Source organism: Furipterus horrens, unplaced genomic scaffold, assembly GCF_987537825.1.
Source record: "Furipterus horrens unplaced genomic scaffold, mFurHor1.1.pri manual_scaffold_10, whole genome shotgun sequence".
Lineage (NCBI taxonomy): Eukaryota > Metazoa > Chordata > Mammalia > Chiroptera > Furipteridae > Furipterus > Furipterus horrens.
In genome coordinates, this window is record NW_028327180.1 from 10,263,175 (window position 1) to 10,282,661 (window position 19,487).

Sequence of the window (19,487 nt, forward strand, 5' to 3'; positions counted from 1 at the left end):
ACAATTGTACTATCAGAAAACATACAATACAGATATTAGAGGGAAAAATCAAAGGAGCTTAAAACTGAGGACGAGAGAGCCGGTCTGACTTTGCTGTGATTCCTACCACGCCCAGTAATTTCTCCCTAGGTCAAATGAAGGCTCGGGAATTGGGGGGGCCGTGGCAACATAGCTGCTCTCTTCTCCCCCGAGGTTCTGTTTCACGTGGACGTGGGGAGGAGGAGAGGGATCCCGGAGGCCGTGTGAGGAGCCACAATCAGCTGCCAAGGACAGGGGTTGCCTTGTGCAGGAGAGCGTGGTACCAGCGGTTAGCTCCAGGCGTCACAGCGTAAGAGCAGCGGGGTGAGCCGATAAAAGCTATGAGGCCATGCCACAGCAATCTTTGGGAAGGCTTTAGATGCAGAGGGCAGATAAGCATGGTTAGCAACCCAAGATTAAAGCAAGCGGCACCCAATAACACAAGGAATTAAAGGACTTGCTAGGCCACTGATGTGTGTGGCCTCTGGCCTCTGTGTAACTGTGACACGGCCGCTAATTCTAAGTGTGACAAAACCAGTGTCTTTAAACTGGATAAAAAGGACTCACACCTATACCTGTGAGGTCTTCTCTTGCTCTAGTATTTGTATGTGTTTGTTATGACTCACAAAATACAAATGTATTGATAAAGAGTCATGTAATCCCTACGAGCTATTGGTCATTATTTGTCCTTTCAAAGAACAGGCACTACATATGTGAGAATCTGATATTTTCATTAGTTGCAAATGGTTTTCAATCACAAGGCCTTGGGGGAGTCTTCTTACAGGTTTACTTTAAATCAGCCCCCATAACCAGTCTATGTCAATAGATATCTGTGGATCAATAGTTGTTTCATTTGACATTGTCACATGGAAGTCTGGAACATCCACTTAGAAGCACTTTCATTCTAAGGGACAGACCTCCCCCAGAATCCAAAATGTCCCACCAGTAATGGCTCATAGTTTACTTTTGTATAGTCTCCAAAGCACTAGCAAATATATTTTATCTTCAGATATACACATGCCATTTCAAATCCTGTGTGGAATGAGCTAGAGTATGAACAATTAAAAAACAAAGTTCACAACAACCCATTGAAATAGAAGGCAACACCCCTATTTTCAAACAAGGGACCTGAGGCTCAGAGGGGTTAAATGACATAGCCAAAATCCCAAAAGCTGTCAATGGAAGGGCTAGAGCTTGAACCTAGCTCTTCCAGCTCGAAGTTCCACACCTGTGATATAGCCTCTCATATCATAACTCTTATCTACAAGGTCCCTAACACTCTTACATGCTGATAAACATGTATTATATTTTATATGTGACACAAATATCAGATGGCCACAATGTGACACATTTCAAGCCAAGTATATTTTTCTTCATAGCTAACAGTCCTCAGAAATACACATGCAGCATCAGCTGCATTTTCTAATAGGCTTTGCAACTATAATAGAGCATCAGAAATAACCATTGTTTCCCATGCTCTGTACAGGCTAAAAAGACTCTTGCTATGAAAACAGAATGAGTAAACCTGGCTTGATTCTCCAGAGAGCTGAGCACACCTGGAGGTTACAGGCATTTCTGATATGCAGACCATAGCAGTAATTCTGTAATCACTTGAATTCAGGATATTACTAAAATTGTTTAAAAACTTGGAACAAAATCTTCTGAGATTTGTATGAACCAAATTAAGTTCCATATAGTCCCCTGTGTTGGCTTCACACCACGGGGACCACAGAACTCATTGATCCTGGGGTATCTGAAATCGTCTGTGAGCCACGGGTCAGGGCATCATGAGTTCTGGCAAAACCCACTCTTGGGTATTTGGATATTCTGGAATCTTTTAAGACAAGTGGTTGATGCTTCGCATTTTCTATTTAAAATCATTAATGTTTTAATACATGAATTTGGCATTCAGATAGAGGGAGGGAGGAATAAAAGGAGGAATTCAGAAGGGCGAGAATATTGCAAACTTCTTTCTATGTGAGATACAAAAGAAAAAGAAAAACAGGATTTTTGAAAGCATCTTTAATTCTGTTAGTAAACTAGGGAATTTTTGTTTACGACTGAAATGTAACTGGGATTCACCTCAACAAAAAGTATTTAAAATTACATGAAGTATCTTTTGATTCCAAGTATTCACTTTAGAATCATACTTATTTCACATTTCCTTTATAATGACCCACAAGAGACCTTGAAAGCTTTTCTTCAGCTCTAGCTCAGAAATTACTCAAGCATCTCTCTTTTTGATTTATATTTTTTTTTTGCAAAATTACTGTTAATTACCACTGCTGTTAATTTTACCTCCTCAAACTTTAGTCATGTGCTACCAACAAAAAGATACATTTTTACACACCTCCCCTGACTCTTGCTCATTCCATGCCCTCCGGAGACCCCTAGACATGGAGCTGTCCTACTCAGCTATGTGATTTTTGATATTTCCAGCAGGGATTGAATTACAAATAAGTGTTCTTGATAGCTTCCCAGACTGGAATCTACTAGATTGCAGGTGACAGGAGGTATACGAATCCCCTGTGTATTTTCAGCGATTTCACCTCATTGTCATTTAGTGCTATTGCCACATCTGTAGTCACCTACCCTGAGTGGGAACTGGGCTGTGAAAGACATTTTAAAACGAACGCACTTGGGGAGACACAGCAAATAGTTGGGGGGATGGCATGGCTTGTACTGAAAGAAAAAAATGTAGTGACAGAGAAGGAATTCATTTAATAAACCTATTTATGAACATCCTTACAGGTTCTTGTTCTGACTGAATGACAATATCTGGGCCAAGGCTGAACACAGTGAGGTGGCCAGCCAGTTGTCGTAGAAAGGGACCCTGGGAGCCCACTGACTCCCGGCATTAAACCCCCGCCCTCTGCTTCCTACAGCGTCATGGCCAAGCGCGGGTGTTTTCCCTGAGACATTTTCCATTTCAGTACCACTGGCGTCTAATCTAAATCTCACCATTCTCCTTGGTCCACAGATGAAGAACTCCAGAAACAGAGAGAGAAGACAGAGAGACCTGTAGGGAGACGTAAGAAATGAACAGACAGAGATTAAAAGACTGCAGGGCTGAAGGAGGCTCCTGCAAAAATGAACACAGACGCACAGAGGGAGGCCAGTGCAGCAAAGCCGCAGGGGAAAATGAACTAAAACCTCCAATTCAGAAACAGGGCAAAAGGCAGGCAGAAGCGTATGAGCATTTTCATTCCTTAAATGCTTTATTTTTTTTTTCTCCTACGATTAGAATAAATTCACAGCCAAATAAAATTATTCAGCAAAATGTAGCTTGAGAGTAAATTTTCATTTGCTTGCATTCCATACAAGTAAAAAAAATTTGCATTGTCTGCACCTCATATTTTCTCATATTCTAAAGATTTAGTGTGTCTTCCAGGTGTATTAGAGTTATCTGTTTTTATCATGGGTAAACATAAAGATATTAGCAGGCAAGTCTGAGTGTAGAAAAACAACATTGGTTTCCAATAAAATGTTTGCAATTAAATAACAGGTAAAATATTTTAATAACACTAATGGACAATGCTTATTTTTGTTATATTGTTTTAAAAATATGCCTTTTAAATTTTCACAATTTTCCTCTGGACTTGGTCTACAGTACACTAAGGTAAGGCAGCATCTCAGTGAACCACATTTTATAATGCAATTCCTGAGATCCAGAGGTATGGCTGAGACCATTAATCACCTACCACAAATGTGTGTTCCTCTCTCCAAAGAAGAAGGTATTCCTGAGAAGCAGCAGAGAGAGATCACATCTCCCAGACTCTCTTGTTTCTAGGAAGCAAAATGCCTCATTCTAGTGTGTCAATTATTGTGGCAATTGAAGGCCAAGGTGTCTTAGAAGTGGGTTGTCTTGCCACCCCATTTTGCTAATTGAGAGTTACAGAGTAGCAAAGCCACATCCTGGGAGAAATCTGGGTCACAGAATCAACCTGTGGAAGAAAGCCCCTCAGCCAGCCAGGGATGACAATGGTAAATGACTGTTAGTGAATTTAAGTGTTGAATTTTCAATTGCTGGAAGCCACTGAAAATTTGTAGTGTGTTTGTTAGAGCAGCTGCCATTACCCAAACTAATAAAAGAGTGAAGGGTTCCGTTTTATTAAAACTTGTAAATCTCAGTTAACTGGTTTACGTTAAAATGGGTTCTCTACTATTAGTGTTATAGGAAACCAGTATGTAATACAAAATTCTTAAACTAATGTCCCAAATGACAGAACCAAATAAAAGCATTTACATCTGAAAAAGGTAGGACGGTGAAAAACTTTTTATTCAAACTTCCCAGAAACCAAGCAAAGATAGAGCCCACTACACATTATTTTGAAATTAAAAAATCCCCTGCGTGTCTGACAACTGACATCAACCCAACAACGGTCAGAGCACATTGGCCCTTGTTTCGCCCAAGGACACATAATAAGACAGTGGAATGGTAAATTAATATACTAAAAACAAGACAACATGAAATAAATACACTCACTTTGACACAGTAAATGAAAATTTGAGGCAAGATTCCCTCAGGCTATAAAAACATCTTAGGAGGAACCGACCACATGTCTAAACAAACTTAAATCAGGTCCAGTCACATTATAGGAAACGAAACAGGTAAATCTGGGGACATTCAACCATGACAAATGAACTACTGCTTCTACCACCAGGAATTGATTCAATACTTCTGACCAAAAATGATTAGTCTAATTATTAGTGGTCATTTCACTTTGATAGCTGGTGGTCAAGTAGATAATTGGCATTCCAATTGGGTGCTCTGTAAATCGAAATCAAAAATGGACAAATGATAGAATTACAGGTTACTCTGTTTTCACTCACTTCAACCAGATCAGTCCCCTTTATTTGTTTTATGCAAAAACATTCTGCCAAACAACTGAAGCATTCCAGTGCTTTCCAATAGTCTTAAAAGGACTGTTCTAGATTCTACAAGTCAAATTATGTTTTTAGATAATTTTTTTGGACCCAATGATGGCTTCCTAAAGTACTAAAAGTATGTAAATTGGTTTCACAGGTGTCTACCTATGAATGATTAAGTATATATGTATATATTTGACTCCATGAAGTTGAAAATAATTTTTCAGTGCCACAAGTTCCTCTTACACTCTTAGGGTAATTGAGGGGAAAAGTCTTAGTAGGAAAGCTATGAAGGAATAGGGGAGCCAAGAGCAATGGCCTGGCTTAAATCAAAGAGATGAATGCATGGAGCGGGGCCACGGAGAACATGACACGGTGGCTTCACGGAGCAGTAGAGAAAAGCGAAGATGAGAAGAAATAGAGGTGATGGGCTAAGCACCCTGCAGGTTTAGAGAGACTATGTGTCATTGTCAAGCACGCGATGATGAAGACTTGTGATTGAAACCGTTGACAGCTCCCGGAAAAGGTCACAAAGGCAGGTCCTCCCTCTCCCCTCCTCGGGCTGTCCACTTACAAAGATGCATATTCCCAGCAGAAATGGAAATGGTATGATCCTTTATCTTTCAGCTCAAACATTCAATCTTTTGGAAAAAAAAAAATAGCTTTTATGCCTTCACTTTATATTTACTATGCCTTTTCTTAGTCTACAAAGATTCATAGGCAAATCTCTCTCCGGGGATAATTTCCTCAAGTCCACACACAGTGTGCAATGGCCGAGGGACCATCTGTCCTGGAAAAGCAGAGGCAGTCCTTACACTCACCCACTGCTTAATTTCCCTTCTGTTCCAGGTCCCCCCTCAGCCCCATTACCCAATTACAGCCTTGTAACCAAGAAACAAATTATATATGCTACCCCAAGTGTAACTTGTCTTTTTGCAGCCTCTTTCCTCTGGAGTTTTGCCTTTGATATTTGCTTTAACTTGACTTCAAAGACTTATGAAAAACTCTCTGGCCTGCAATCTGAAGGCTGGGTCAAGTCATGTCCCAGTCCCTAGCAAGGACACAGGAATCCCTGCATCTGTCTGGGCTTATCCTTCCTCCTCGGTGGAAGAGAGCACTGAATTAATGAAATCTAAAGTCCATTTCACTTAAAGGTTCATTATTCAATCCCTTCAGCAAATAAAGCGAATCCATAAAGATTGTTGAACAGAATTCTTTGAAAGGTCAGTGGAACACTTGCTCATATATCAGAGCGTCCTAAAGAAATGTCTGCCATTGCCTTGTTCTGTCAATCAGAGGAGAAAATAGGATGGCGACTTTACAATCTCCTCCTGTGTTCTGAAGATTATGATTCTATCCTCAACCAGGAAACCAGCACATTAAATCACCTTCCATCACTACAACATCCAAGTGCCAGCCTGGCGGAAAAAAAATGGGTCATTACAGAAGATCGTTTAAAGGATAAGTGGCCTGTCCACTCTTTCAGATTCTAAAATGGGGTCTGTAGATCAGGTCAGACTTCCCAAAGGCCACATATATAGAGTATTTTATCATAGACACTCATGGACTGTCTTTGCAAGTTGCTGTATTTTATACCCTTGGGTTTATCAGAATCTAACTGCAAACAAATTTTTTAAATTCACCCGAATTTCAGGAGGGCATTTGTGGTGCTATTATTAAGGATACTGTCATATGCATTCCATCAAAGTCGTTTATGTAGCGTTCACCCAGTTAACCAGTGTTTATCAAATATCTTCTTTATGCTAGGCATTGTTGTCAGCAAAGGGATAAAGATATCGGCCACCACGAAAGAATTGTATTCTCTCATGCAATCTAAAATTCAAACATGATAAGACCTGGGGCACAGGTCTCTTCCCACTCCAGGTCCTTACACGGTAGCCTCAATCTTGCCATTTAGTCTCAGATCAGTCTCCCCCTCAGAGAAATCCTCCCTCCTTTTTCTAAGCACACTGCCCAGCCCAGTATTCCCCATCCTCTAATTTTTAATGAGGACTAAAACGTCTTCTAAATCCTGTCTTTTCAAATATCTTCATTTACGTATTTGTACTCACCCAAGTCCACAAAGAAAGTAAGGCCATTCACTGAGCGCTATGAAGTATTTGCTCTAGATCTCTAGTGTAAGCATCTGTGAAAGGGGTCACCCGGACCGTTGGTCACCCTCTAGGATAACATTGCTCCTTATGCAGCTTGCAACCATGTGTATGGAAAGGGTTCCTGGCCCCCTTGACCTCCTCTATTTTTGTTTGTTTTACCAACCTCTTATTCCCAGGACAGGTCTTAAAAGAACGGTTCAGTAAAACAGAGAGATAAAACTACTTTAGAAGCTAGAACTTGGGACTTAAAAAAATTAAAATAAAAGCTTGCTTCCAAGAGTGATAGGAAGACTTGCAAAACTTAGCCAGATTTAAGTGATTTCAACCAACTAAGCTATCATTTTGACTCTTCCTCTTACATTATTTTCACAGCCGTGAAATAAATCTGTACAGACCTCCCCTAAGAAGACTTAAAAGAAATAAATGGAAGCAATGAAGGGGAAAAATAAAAAATAAATAAAAAAGCAAAGTTAAGAGGCAGCTTTAGCAGAGAAAAGAAATGTTTATTCCACCCAATGCTCATGTGAATTGTAAATTATTAAATCCCTAAGAACGCCTGATTTATGAAGAGGATAACACAGCCCCTAGCCAAAATCATTTTTAATAAAAAGCAGGAAACCTCCTGAAGTTCATCTCAGATTTAATTTCAAACCCAGCAGCCACACATGAACACTTCGCCATGAAACAGGAACACAGCGCAGCGCGATCGGTGGGCAGCCGTCCGCGGGGAGTCGGCAGCACACACGCACACGGGGCGCCAGAACCCGGGAGGGATCCGGCCTCACAGTCTGGAGGAAACAGCCCGCGGAAATGCGCCCCAGGCTGAAATGGGGGCACCAAGGACGCGGAGAGGTTCAAGAAAGACTCACTTCTAAATACACTACAGCAGCCGGCTCCCACTCTCGGCCAAAATATCGGGCTTCCCGGATGACTGCTGGATTTGAGAGAACGACACAATTGTGTTTTGTGTTGATTTTTATACGTAAACTTAGAATACACCAAGTGGATTGGAACCACCGTGAGAAAACAAAGGCTAGTAATGAGATCATCTAACACTGCCTCTGTCATGTTGTAAGAAGGGTAGGAAACATCTAAGAGATGCATAAAGATGTAATTAAAATAGTTTCTGACAAATATTTAGTTCAAAGATAAGAAGAATGGCAAGAAAAAAAAGTTCTTATTCTTTCTAATATATTGTTGTATTACTCTGTTTATAAGCTATGTGGTAAAGGATTATTTCTTAGGAATATAAATTACTGACTAGTTGGATACATACATAATAAGTAAATTAATTCATGTTTAACCTCTTATAGGGCAGTTTCAAGACTAATAAGGATCATAAATAATTTTTGTTTGTTTCCATTGATATTCCCATTAACATTTTAGCATTTTGTTAAAGAATATTCTGGAAAATAGAAAATCATTATAGAATGTGCTCTATTAGTAGAGTTCAGAGATTTTTTTTAAAAAGACAAAAGAGGAAAAGAGTAAGCTTAATATTATTGGCAGCTACCTTGTAGGTTACTTTAATTAGCCACTATTTTAAAAATCTGAAAGAAGAAAAAAAAGGAAACCAAATTAATAACTAACCATAAGAAACTTCTGGGCCACAAAGGATTTAGACATACATGTAAAATATGTATTTATATAACACAGATAATATTATGAGATACTACAACCAAAATAACTTAAAAACTCTGAGCTTTATATTTCAAAGCACTATACAGATTCTCTTCCCATTCATGAAAAGCTAAAAGTAGAAACTGCCTTCACACAAGTATAAGTTATATTCGATGTGGATTTATTTGGAGAAAAAGAGTGATAATTAATGTCATCTTTCTCCCAAAGTAAGAAAACAGTATTAAAACTTCTAATAATAAAAATGTATAATAATTGGCCAATCTAGCAATAGAAAAGATAAATGAAGCAGAATAGATTGCCTTGAAATACTAGTTAAAAACAAAAAATAAAAGTTAATATAAAATATGACGTGTCATAATTTATAATGTACTATAAACTAAATAAGTAAAAAATATCAAAAACTAAGGGTTATGTGAGTTTTCAATAAATGCTGGGATATTGGGAAATTTGGGGGGAAATCAAGAGCCTATGTTGAATCACACTAGAAGAAATCCATTCCATAGAAGTTAAAAAGTTGGACATAAAAAGAAATCAGAAAAAAATAAATAAAACAGAAAATCTGACTAGGAGTTAAATGATCTAGGGATGCAGAAAGATTTATAATATAAAAGCAATATACAGGATTTTAAAACACATGATCTTATTTAAATGTAGCTAAATTTAAATATTTAGCTTATCAAATTACTATACTTAAGCTCAAAATTCTCCTTTGACTTTTTCTATTAGGGCACAGAAGACCTTAGAAAAATTTTTTTTCCTTTCTGTCACTTGACTGAGTGGATCATCTGAACCAAAACTATTAGGTGGATATTTGTCTTCTAGCCACTTAAGAGCGGAATAAACGAGCTGTATCTGTTAGGAAGACTATGAGAACCAAGACCAGGATCACTTGTGCCTCTTGGCGCCCCTCTATCAGAGCTGCAGAGTAGGGGAGGCTGGGTTCAGAGGTGAGGGAATTTGGCTCAGGAGTTGCTATAGAAATGTCAGCAACAGGAACAGCATGTACACTGTCTTTGGGGGAACAGGAAGCTCCTGCTCTGCCTAGTCACATGCTTGAAAAGCACCTGCATACCCAAATGGAAGCTTCCTCCCCACTGCAGTTCAGAGTTCAAGTTGTGGCTTTGGCACAAAGACAGACAGCGAGCTTCAAGGCCCAGAGAAGGACAGCACTGAGTTCAGTTTGCAGTTACTCTCTCCCGGCATCTGGGACTCAATCACCTCTCCTTGGCAGGTTTTAAGGCATTAGGAGGATCCAAGAGCCAAACACTACATACATTTTCAACACATTTAACCTTTGGTCCACCGGACTCAGGGCAGCTACAAAATAGTGTTTTAAAACCATGACCCCTTCTTATTAGCTTTCTCACTCATTTCTTTTGTCATTTTCTGGCTCAAAACAAAGTTAATGGTGTCTTCTCTATCAATTTCTCTTTTGTCTACCTCCGGCCACAATACAGGAAGTGAGATTTTGTTTGTCTGACAAGACCAATACAGAAAGAATAAATATTGCCCCCCAAAGAAGAATCAGAACTATTTTAAGTACGAGTTTATCTATAAAGATGTTAGAGAAAACGAAAAGCACCTATTTCCTGATAAGATTCTGTCATTTCAGCATTTCCTAACCATACAGTTTCTGTTTTAATCTTGAAACCAATGACCTTCAATAAACGGCCTGGAATAAATTACTTAATTCTGCTAGCCTAGGACCTCTTCCATTATGTGTTTGAATAACAGCTTTAGAAAGTTGAATGCAGGCAAATGTTAATGCTTTTACACATTTTTTAAAAGCAGTTTTGTTCTATTCTCAAATGACATACAGGTCACTCCTAATGATTACATTCTTCCTTCAGCTAATTTCAAGGTTACAATCTTGCCATATCCCTCTCTTTTAGATTTGAATTCAACAACACTAACTGGAAAGACAACTAAACTAAAAGCCATTGGGATTTTAACTTGTAAATATAGACATACCAACCCACCCCTATGTCTTCAATTTCTTTATCTTTACAATGAAAGGGTTGGATAATTTGAGGGCTACATCCAATTCTAACATGTGATTCATTCTCTCAAGGTCAAGTTCATTGTGTTTTTAATCATGACAGTGAATTAGACTAATAAACTAGGCCAACCATGCCAATGTGTGAATGAATGAAGGGAAATGTGTGGAAAACTATTTATACACAGGTCACATAAAACTATAACAATTCAAAATTTAGAGATGTTATCATATCCTTTGTTGTCTGTTCCTGAGAGAATGACCATGACATTACTGTCATGGAGGAAGGACAAACAGGGTCATAAAAGACCAAGAGGACAGACATTTTGGAAAAAGTGAGAAAGCATTGTATGGTGGGCAGTCTACCAGGATCAAGAAATGACTGCTGATAAAATCACACATAATTTCTAGTCCCTTTCTCATTTTGTGTTATATATTATAAGCTTTAGTTTTTCACTTATAGAATATTAGTGCCATGCCATAGACTGCATTTCATAAAGTATTTTTCCATATAATATTGTACATCCTACTATAAAACAGTGGCCTTGGTATTTGACCACTGAATGCTCAACAGAAATTCATAGTATTGAATATTGTTAAGTTTTTGTCACAGATACATGTCTCTATCTGTTCCACACCTAAATTTTAGGAGAGGATATGAGAAAAGGGAAAAACAATATGGCACAGTAGTAAATAGTAAGCTGGGGAAACCATCTGATTGTTAAAAGCTACAAACTTGTCTCCTTAGAAAACCAGTGAAATTCTATATGTTTTTGAAAAACAACTTCTGGTGTCAGAGATTAGAAATGCCTAAATCTAAGACTGAGATAATTTCTGCTTCCCACACAAGGTGTTTCAAAGAAGGGTGTTTTACCTTGTCGCAAAGGATTTTGAACTCAACATACAGGCAGTGCAGAAGGAAAGAAATAGCTTGCCCACATTCATGCATCCTGGTTTCATAATCCCTATTAGATTACAAATCACATGGTATTTGATAACAGTAATGAAAACTAAGTGGTATACCATTAAATAAGTGTCTACTATAAGCAAGGTATTGTCAGACACATCAATCTATATATTATTTCTAATTCTCACAAAAACTCTGCAAGGTAAGTATTAGAATACTCACTTAACAGTTGGGTAAAGGAATAAACACACATTTTTGCAAGTTACTACAAAACTCTCTCTCTCTCTCTTCCCTCCCTCCCCACCCCCCACCCAAGGTAGGCAGCATTAATAAATAAATACATAAATACATAAAGCAGTCCTAACTGGATTATTGGAAATGTATAATGCTTAAAGAAGATCTATCAGAGAAAATACTTCTTTGCATAGGCAATTCCCTCAATATAGATGTCTAGACTCTTGAGAAAAATAAACATGTAGTAAAGGCTAGTATGGACATCTTGTACCACAGAGGTTTGTGCATTGTTTTATACCTTCTGTAGGTATATAGGATAAAAAAAAATAGTGAGTAGAATCCAGGATTTATCATCACACGCATTACTGACTAAACCTAAGAGGTGTTCTAACATCTACATTCGTCATCAAGTACTCCACCTATCAAAGACCCTGTATTTAAGGCAACTGCATTAAATTAGAACATATAGCTTGGACCTGACCCCAGATCTTTAGATCTAGTAATTAAGTTCCCGTGCACTGGAGTGCCAGTCTGGCTTCATTTCTCCCAACTGTCCATTCAAACTTCTTACCATTTCTGAAACAACTCAAAATAACTTTAGTCCTATCTAATCTCCCAGTCATCCTGAGATCTATAAATTGGCCACAGAATCCCTTGTGTGTCTGTGTTTGTGACATGTTTGCTTCCTGAGACAGATCTGCTGCCTAAGTTTCTATCCCTTGGCCACGCTCCCAAAAGAACATCCTCTGCTTGTCAGACCAGGTACTTGTGTGGCATCTATAAGAATTACAGCTCACACTAGAGCTGAAAGGAAACTCAGAATTTGGTACTCCACCATGTCTTTTCTGCAGCTGAGAAATCAGAGGCAGTGAGAGGATAAAGGATGTAGCGAAGGTCACAAAATTCAATATTTCCAGAACCAGAATTAGAACTTAGTCACTTGACTCCAAGTTCAGAGTTCTTTCCACGCCATTGAGAATCTCCCTGTGCCTGGTAGGGCCAGTTGCCTCCCAGGCTGGCTCTTGTCCTGTACTGGTATTGCTATTTCCCTCTCTTCAGTTTCTCCTTCCCCTAAAATACAAAATCTTTACAAGCCAGCTCCTTAACACATCTTATTGGATATATTTCCAAACTCTGACATAATTGGGCATTTCCTTTATCTTACTGGGACGTGCCTTCCCTCCCCAACAATATAGACCCATGGTGTAGGACATGCTTCCCCACATTGGCTCCCGTGCATTCACAAGCCTAAAAATAGAGCTATAATATTACAGAACTGAAGGCAAACTCAGTCATCAGACTGTTATATTTTTTGAACCAGCATATCTAAAGAACTGTGGCTAAATCATAATCCCTTTTATTTATATTTTGCGAATTCCAGTGCCTAACCAAATCCCCCCCCCTTTTTTTTCAAAACTTACTCCTAAAATGAAGTCTCTTCTCATTTAATTTAATAACGGTTGCTCTTCCATTGGCATGGCGAATAATGATAGCATCCTTTTCATTAAAAACAAGACAACTCAATATTTTTTAAGAGAGTGTATGAACACCACAGTGACTCATTTCTTCTGTCTAAGCATTGTCATCCACATCCATAGGCTGGGACAGTGTGGTGCCACTTGCCAGAACCCTCTGCCACATGATTGGTCACCTTGTTTGATTCTAGCAATGGTGCAACTCTAGGAGGCAATTAACTTTTCAATGACATTTGCTTTTATTAAAAATAAGCATATAAAAGAAGAGTGAAATGTGAGGTGTTTTTTTTTTTTTTTTTTTTTGACTACAACTCTCTTTAAACTATATATATGTAACAACAACAACAACAAATCCACTGACCCTGACATCAGGCTCCCCTTCCTCAATCACTGCTTCATAGACACTAAAAATGTACAATGCACCCCCCCCCCTCGATACCCTGTCCCACTGGCCAACAGAGTAGGTCCAAAATTCATAATGGAGATGAAGGTTCACTGCATTCCAACATCCACAACTTTCTGTCTTCTACTCTTCACAATCCTTTGCTTTAGCTAAAGAAGTCTACACATCATTCCCCGGATCCATGAAACAGGTCCACAGCTTGATGTACACCCTTCTCCTGTCTGAGACGCCTTTACTTCTCTATTCTACCTTTCCAATTTCTATTCTTCTTCCAACTTCCTCTTCCACAGCGAAGCTGTGACTTAATCAGCTGTTAGGGCACCTTGCACACCATGGGTCACTTCTGCTTTGTCTTCCAAAGAGACCAACAGGCATGTTGGAAAGAGTATGACCTTTGGAGCCAGACAAATAGTTCATGCATTATATAGACTTGAATCCTAGTGTTTTCGTGGACTAATTATCCACTTCTAGGAACTTCAACTTTCTCAACCAAAGAATAGAAATAATATATCACTTTGTTAAAAAATATCTGGCATGCTACCCTGTAATCCATCTAGTACTCAGATTGAAAAATAGTGTTTATAGTTTTAATAAAGGCTATGCATTTTTAAATTAAGTAAAAGTTCATAAAAAACACTTGGGGGTAAATTAATAACTTGTGTTCTGTTTTGTTCCAACTCAATAGGTTCTTTTTTAGAAATAAAAATAACGATCTAAATACATGATACCAGTCACTCAGATCAAGACCTTGATTGTCAGATTTCATAAAGAAGTTTCTTGGTAAGATAGTGAACCTAGAAATGGATAACTGCAGCAAGAGTACAAATAGTTCGTCTGTTATATCTGCGCCATCAGCCAACGGTGTGATGATGACAGTTTGGGTTATGGGCACATAAATATTTGGTTCAGAAGGAAAAAAATCTGCCAAGAAATTCATTCTGATTATGATGCATGAGCGTATTGCCACCTGAGGGAGGTTAGAGATAAATAAAAAGCAGTTTTCATCACCTTCTGAACATTTAACTACCAATAATCAGAAATTTGCTGATGACGCAGAACAACTTTTCAAGCTGATTAATAGTTCATATGTGTAGAAAAGGCACTCACGTTCATAAAACAATTATGCAAATCCTCTAATTTTTTTCAAAGATTATGAAATATTCTAATCTCTGAGAATAGAGGTTTTGGTTGCAGATAGTGTTTGCATATTTCATGTTGAGTCATTAACATCTTGAATTTCACATATTTTATCCCCAAAATCTCATGAGAACTATCATATAGGGATTATTACCCTCTATTTAAAAGTAGTAAACAAAGATTCAGAAGCAATTTAGAGGTCTAGCCAAGGTCAAACAGCTCGTTAAAAGGAGGCAGGATCCAAATTTTGATTTCCTAAACCAGTGCTATTTCCAAAGACTCAGAAAGTAAATATTTTTACAGTTAATAAAAGCGAAGGAAATCCTTTTTTACTGGACAGTCTCAACTTCACTCAGTTCATACACTGGTAATATAGTTTTAGCATGCATCTATACACCTTCAAAAGCTGCTCATTTTCCTGAGTAGATCAATAAGCCTAGTCAATGTTTGAATATGACTAGACCAAAACTATTAACATTATTTCAGTGCAAGGCAAGTGAAAATATAATGGGCTGGATGCATCTGGTCTCTGCCTATAGCAAACAACGTGGGATATTATTCTATTTTTGTGAGACTCTTAAAACAACGCTGGATTTACTGATTGCCACACAGCAGGCCATAGACCAGAGATGAGTGGTCTAGGAAGTTTTTCATCATGTATAAAATTTATTTATAAGTCATCTATCGGGTACAGTCATTAACTTTCAAATCCAGGCATAGGGAAGGATAGCTGATTTGCATGTATGAGAATATGAGTTACTAAAGTAAAAAGTCAAAAGCAGGAGACCTACTAATGGCTGACAGTACTTCTGATTGTAGAAGGCCTTTCCTTGCAAATAAGAGGATGCTAACTCTGTTATCACTAATGTGTATCGCTTGATTTATCATTTGTGTTGTGCCTATTACAGTCCTGACAGTTGGCCCACCCTTCTTATGCCACCCAACTCACGATTTCTCAAAGCTTGAAATGGTCATAGAAATGAGCAGGCTGCTAAGCAACACATGCAAGTGAAAGTATTGGTAACCTAGTTCCAGGAAGTTACAATCAGCTTCTCATTTTATTTTGTATGAATTCTATCTGGTCAGAGATATTATCGAGTAGATCCATGCATGTGGTAAAAAGCTACCTTAGATAGTATCAAAGGTCCTCTCTAATCCTGAATTTTTAAAAATATTTTATAGGTAATTAAAGGGAACAGAAACATAGGTTAACATTAAATCAGGCACTATCATTTCTCCTAAACCATGAGTTCATGAGTCTACACTCAGAATATAAATGTCAATAATATTAAAATTAAAATTTAGAAACAACTAATATGAAAGAACGTAGAACAGTTAGAAGCACTGACCTTCAAATTTTTGTCTCAAAATGAGATTCGAATCCTTAAAATTAAAAAAAAAAAAAAATCTAAATGGCTTTCACAAAGCACTTGAAGGATTAATATGTGTCTTCTTTTATTACAGCCTGATAAAATATTATAATATAACCCTATAATTTCTGCACCACTCATTTGACACATTAGCCTTACATGAACAAACTGTTCGAGCCAAATGTATTTTTTATGCATATGTGAAGTTGAAAAATGCAAGAATTTTGATCCCAGGGTACACCAACCACATGTTCCCATTAGCGAGAAATTTTTAGACTGAGCAAAGGCAAGGGTGAGCCGCGTGATGACCTTGGTTTCTGAACGGGGAGGCATCTGTTCTCTGGGACATGTGACCAAAGGCTGGCCTTTTGCCTGACTCAGTGGCTCAACCAGTATAATTATAGTCCTATTGTGAAGCTTATTTAAAAATCATTTTGTAAAACTTTTTATATGTTTCCACAAAAAATGCACCACATTTAGGTATTAATCATTTCAACAATTGAAGAGAAGTACTGCCACATATTAAGATAATTCTAACAATATTTTATTGTCATTGATAAAGAGATGCCCCATTTTGCCAAAGATATCTTTGTAAACTTGGGTATAAATGCAATTTTAAAAATCAACTTCCTTAGGAGACATCATATTTAAGAGATTGATTCAGTAATTCATTTACACATTCACCTTACTTAACAATCTAGAGTTTTCTATATACATTTATGTACAGTGAGGCAGCTTTCTGTGACAATTAGCTTGCACGCCTTAAGAACATATATTATTTATTTGTAAAAGAAACTTGGGAAGTTTTCTTAAAATGTAGATAATATTACCTTGTGATTAAAAAAATCACAAAATATCATGTTGGTATAATCTGCAGATATAGTGGAGAAATTATATGTTATTCTCTAGCAACTGTTAGGAAGCTATAAAACATAAAGAGAAAGACTTGTCTCTCATAAAGACAGCTGCTCCTTAAAATGCCAAAACGCAAGATCAAAGACTTCAGCACAACCTTTAATGTTCTGTCATGAACCTTCACCACAGCACACTGGGCAGGATTTTTAAATTGTTTTGTTTGCTGCATTTTTAATCAGGTTTACAGTTGTATATGTCCTATAAGCAATAGGATTTATGAAAATATAATATTATTAATAAATACCTTTACTCCAGCTTAATATAAGTCAATAAGGATAAAAAGACATATAATAAGAACTTATACAACATCTGAACTGAATGAAAATAATGTGATTGCAGACCATTTACAAACTGGTCTAATCCAGCACACTGCCTGCAAGGTCTCAGGGCACTTTCCCCAGTCCCAGTCTCTCTACTTTTAAATTATCATTGGTACAAGGTGTGATGACTTTCAGGCATCAATTAATATAAATTGGCAGCAAGCACCGTATTAATTAAACATGACACTCTGATTATTTAAACCTTTTATTAAAGTTGATTATTCAGAGCATGCTGATAGCCTGCTCTTCAAAAATGACTGATGATATCAAGCTTTACTGACTTCCTCCAAGCCTACTATTTCCAACTCTTCAGAACAGAAGGAACAAATGAAGTGAGAAGAACACTCAAACAAATTTGATAGGCAAACAGACTAATCGCAGACTCCCAAGGTCAAAGTAAAGCAATTCACTTCTTGGCTTTCATCAACACAAGACATGATTTATCAATCTGAGGGCAGGCTTACAAATATTATACATCTCAATGATATGTTCTTTGCACTGTGTAACTTTCTGAACAATGATAGATTGCAGTCACCATAAAAGTAATGTCATAGGCAAAACCTATTAGATTTGCAAATAAAAACATCTTGATTTTTAAAAACAAATACACTCATTAGCAATCATTACTACTACACATTTCATTGGGGGAAGGGGGAATGGCATTTTAAAATTCAGATATTCCTTGGGATTCTATCACCACATGCTCCAAGCTTTGGACTTTTATGCTCCACAAAATACTGTTCTTACTTAATATATGCATTTGTGGAGCCGGTCGTCATGCTACAATTAATAAATGCAATGTTTTATATTATCACAACGTTTCAATGATAATGACTGTATTTTCACATAAAAAAAGTTTAATGCCTCTCAATGTATTGCTACTTCCATGGATCCAAAGCTGCTCTTAGAGAAGAAAACATTATAAGAAAGACCATGGGAACATTTCTTTAACATTATAAATGTAATCACATAGCAGAAATTTTGCCTCAAATATTAGGATTAGTGCTTTACAAGCTTTTCAGAGCAGGTGAGACTTAATAGAAGAGAGGAGTCACAAACTAGTAAATTTTGATTCCATTAATCTCCCAGCTTATCTCTCACTTGCTATAACATTTACAAAACTGGTACATAAGTCTTGCCTGTAACAGAAGTTCAGAAATGATTTTGTAGAGTAATGTTGAGTAATTTGAAAGATTTCCACTCAAATTAAAGTATATATAAAGAGTTGCCAATTGTAATCATGAAATCTTACTCTACATTCTATATATTTTAAACCACATTTTCACTGATCAAAATTAATGACCACATCTCCTCTTCAATCACAATTTTAGGAAAAAGGTATTGCTTAGGTGGGGGAGGATACTAAAAGGGGCTGTACCGGCAGGGGATGATTCATTTCACCAGCTGCCAGAAAGTTGCATGTTGCCGCACACCTGGACACACGCACCCACGGCCGATTGGGAAACACATTTATTATCTTGGCACGTGACAAAAGAGATGCAATTATAATTATTCTCCCTTGTAACGAAAGGTATTTGGAGCTGCGTCTACCTACAGAATAATACAAATTACACATCTGGACTAGGTCCACATAATTTTACCATCTGTTCTCTATAGTCACCATAAATATTCCCTAAAACATTATATGCATTTTAAAAAATAAGATTTATTTTTAAAAGACCTGGACTGATTGTCAACATTGCAGAGGTATGTTATTGGTTTAATTAATGTATTGAATAAATTGCTCAAATCCCTGAACTTCTTCAGTAGATAAATACATAGTACAAATTTAATCATTAGTTTCCATTAAAGGGATTTTGTGGATTTCTCGTATTCTTCTTTTGAGAAACTATATGTGTGGGGTAAGTTTTACACAAAATCTTCCATGCAATAACTAAGTATCTAAATATCTAGTATGAGAAAAGAAAGATATCAGACATGTCTTTCTTCAACTTAAGTTTTAGCAGTTACTCATTATCTTGGCCTAAAATCCAGGGTTACTTAATCTCTCCTGAGATGTGCCTTTGTTTAAGACCTTAAAATATAATATCAAATTTAAAGTATTCCAGAAATATTTAATGAAGTTTG

The 19,487-nt window shown here is 37.3% G+C and overlaps 1 protein-coding gene across 1 annotated transcript in view; it reads right to left on the bottom strand.

The window, feature by feature from the left end:
- Positions 1–19,487, bottom strand: part of SLC7A11 (solute carrier family 7 member 11) — a 66,820-nt gene that overhangs the window by 19,729 nt on the left and 27,604 nt on the right. The window lies entirely within an intron of this gene.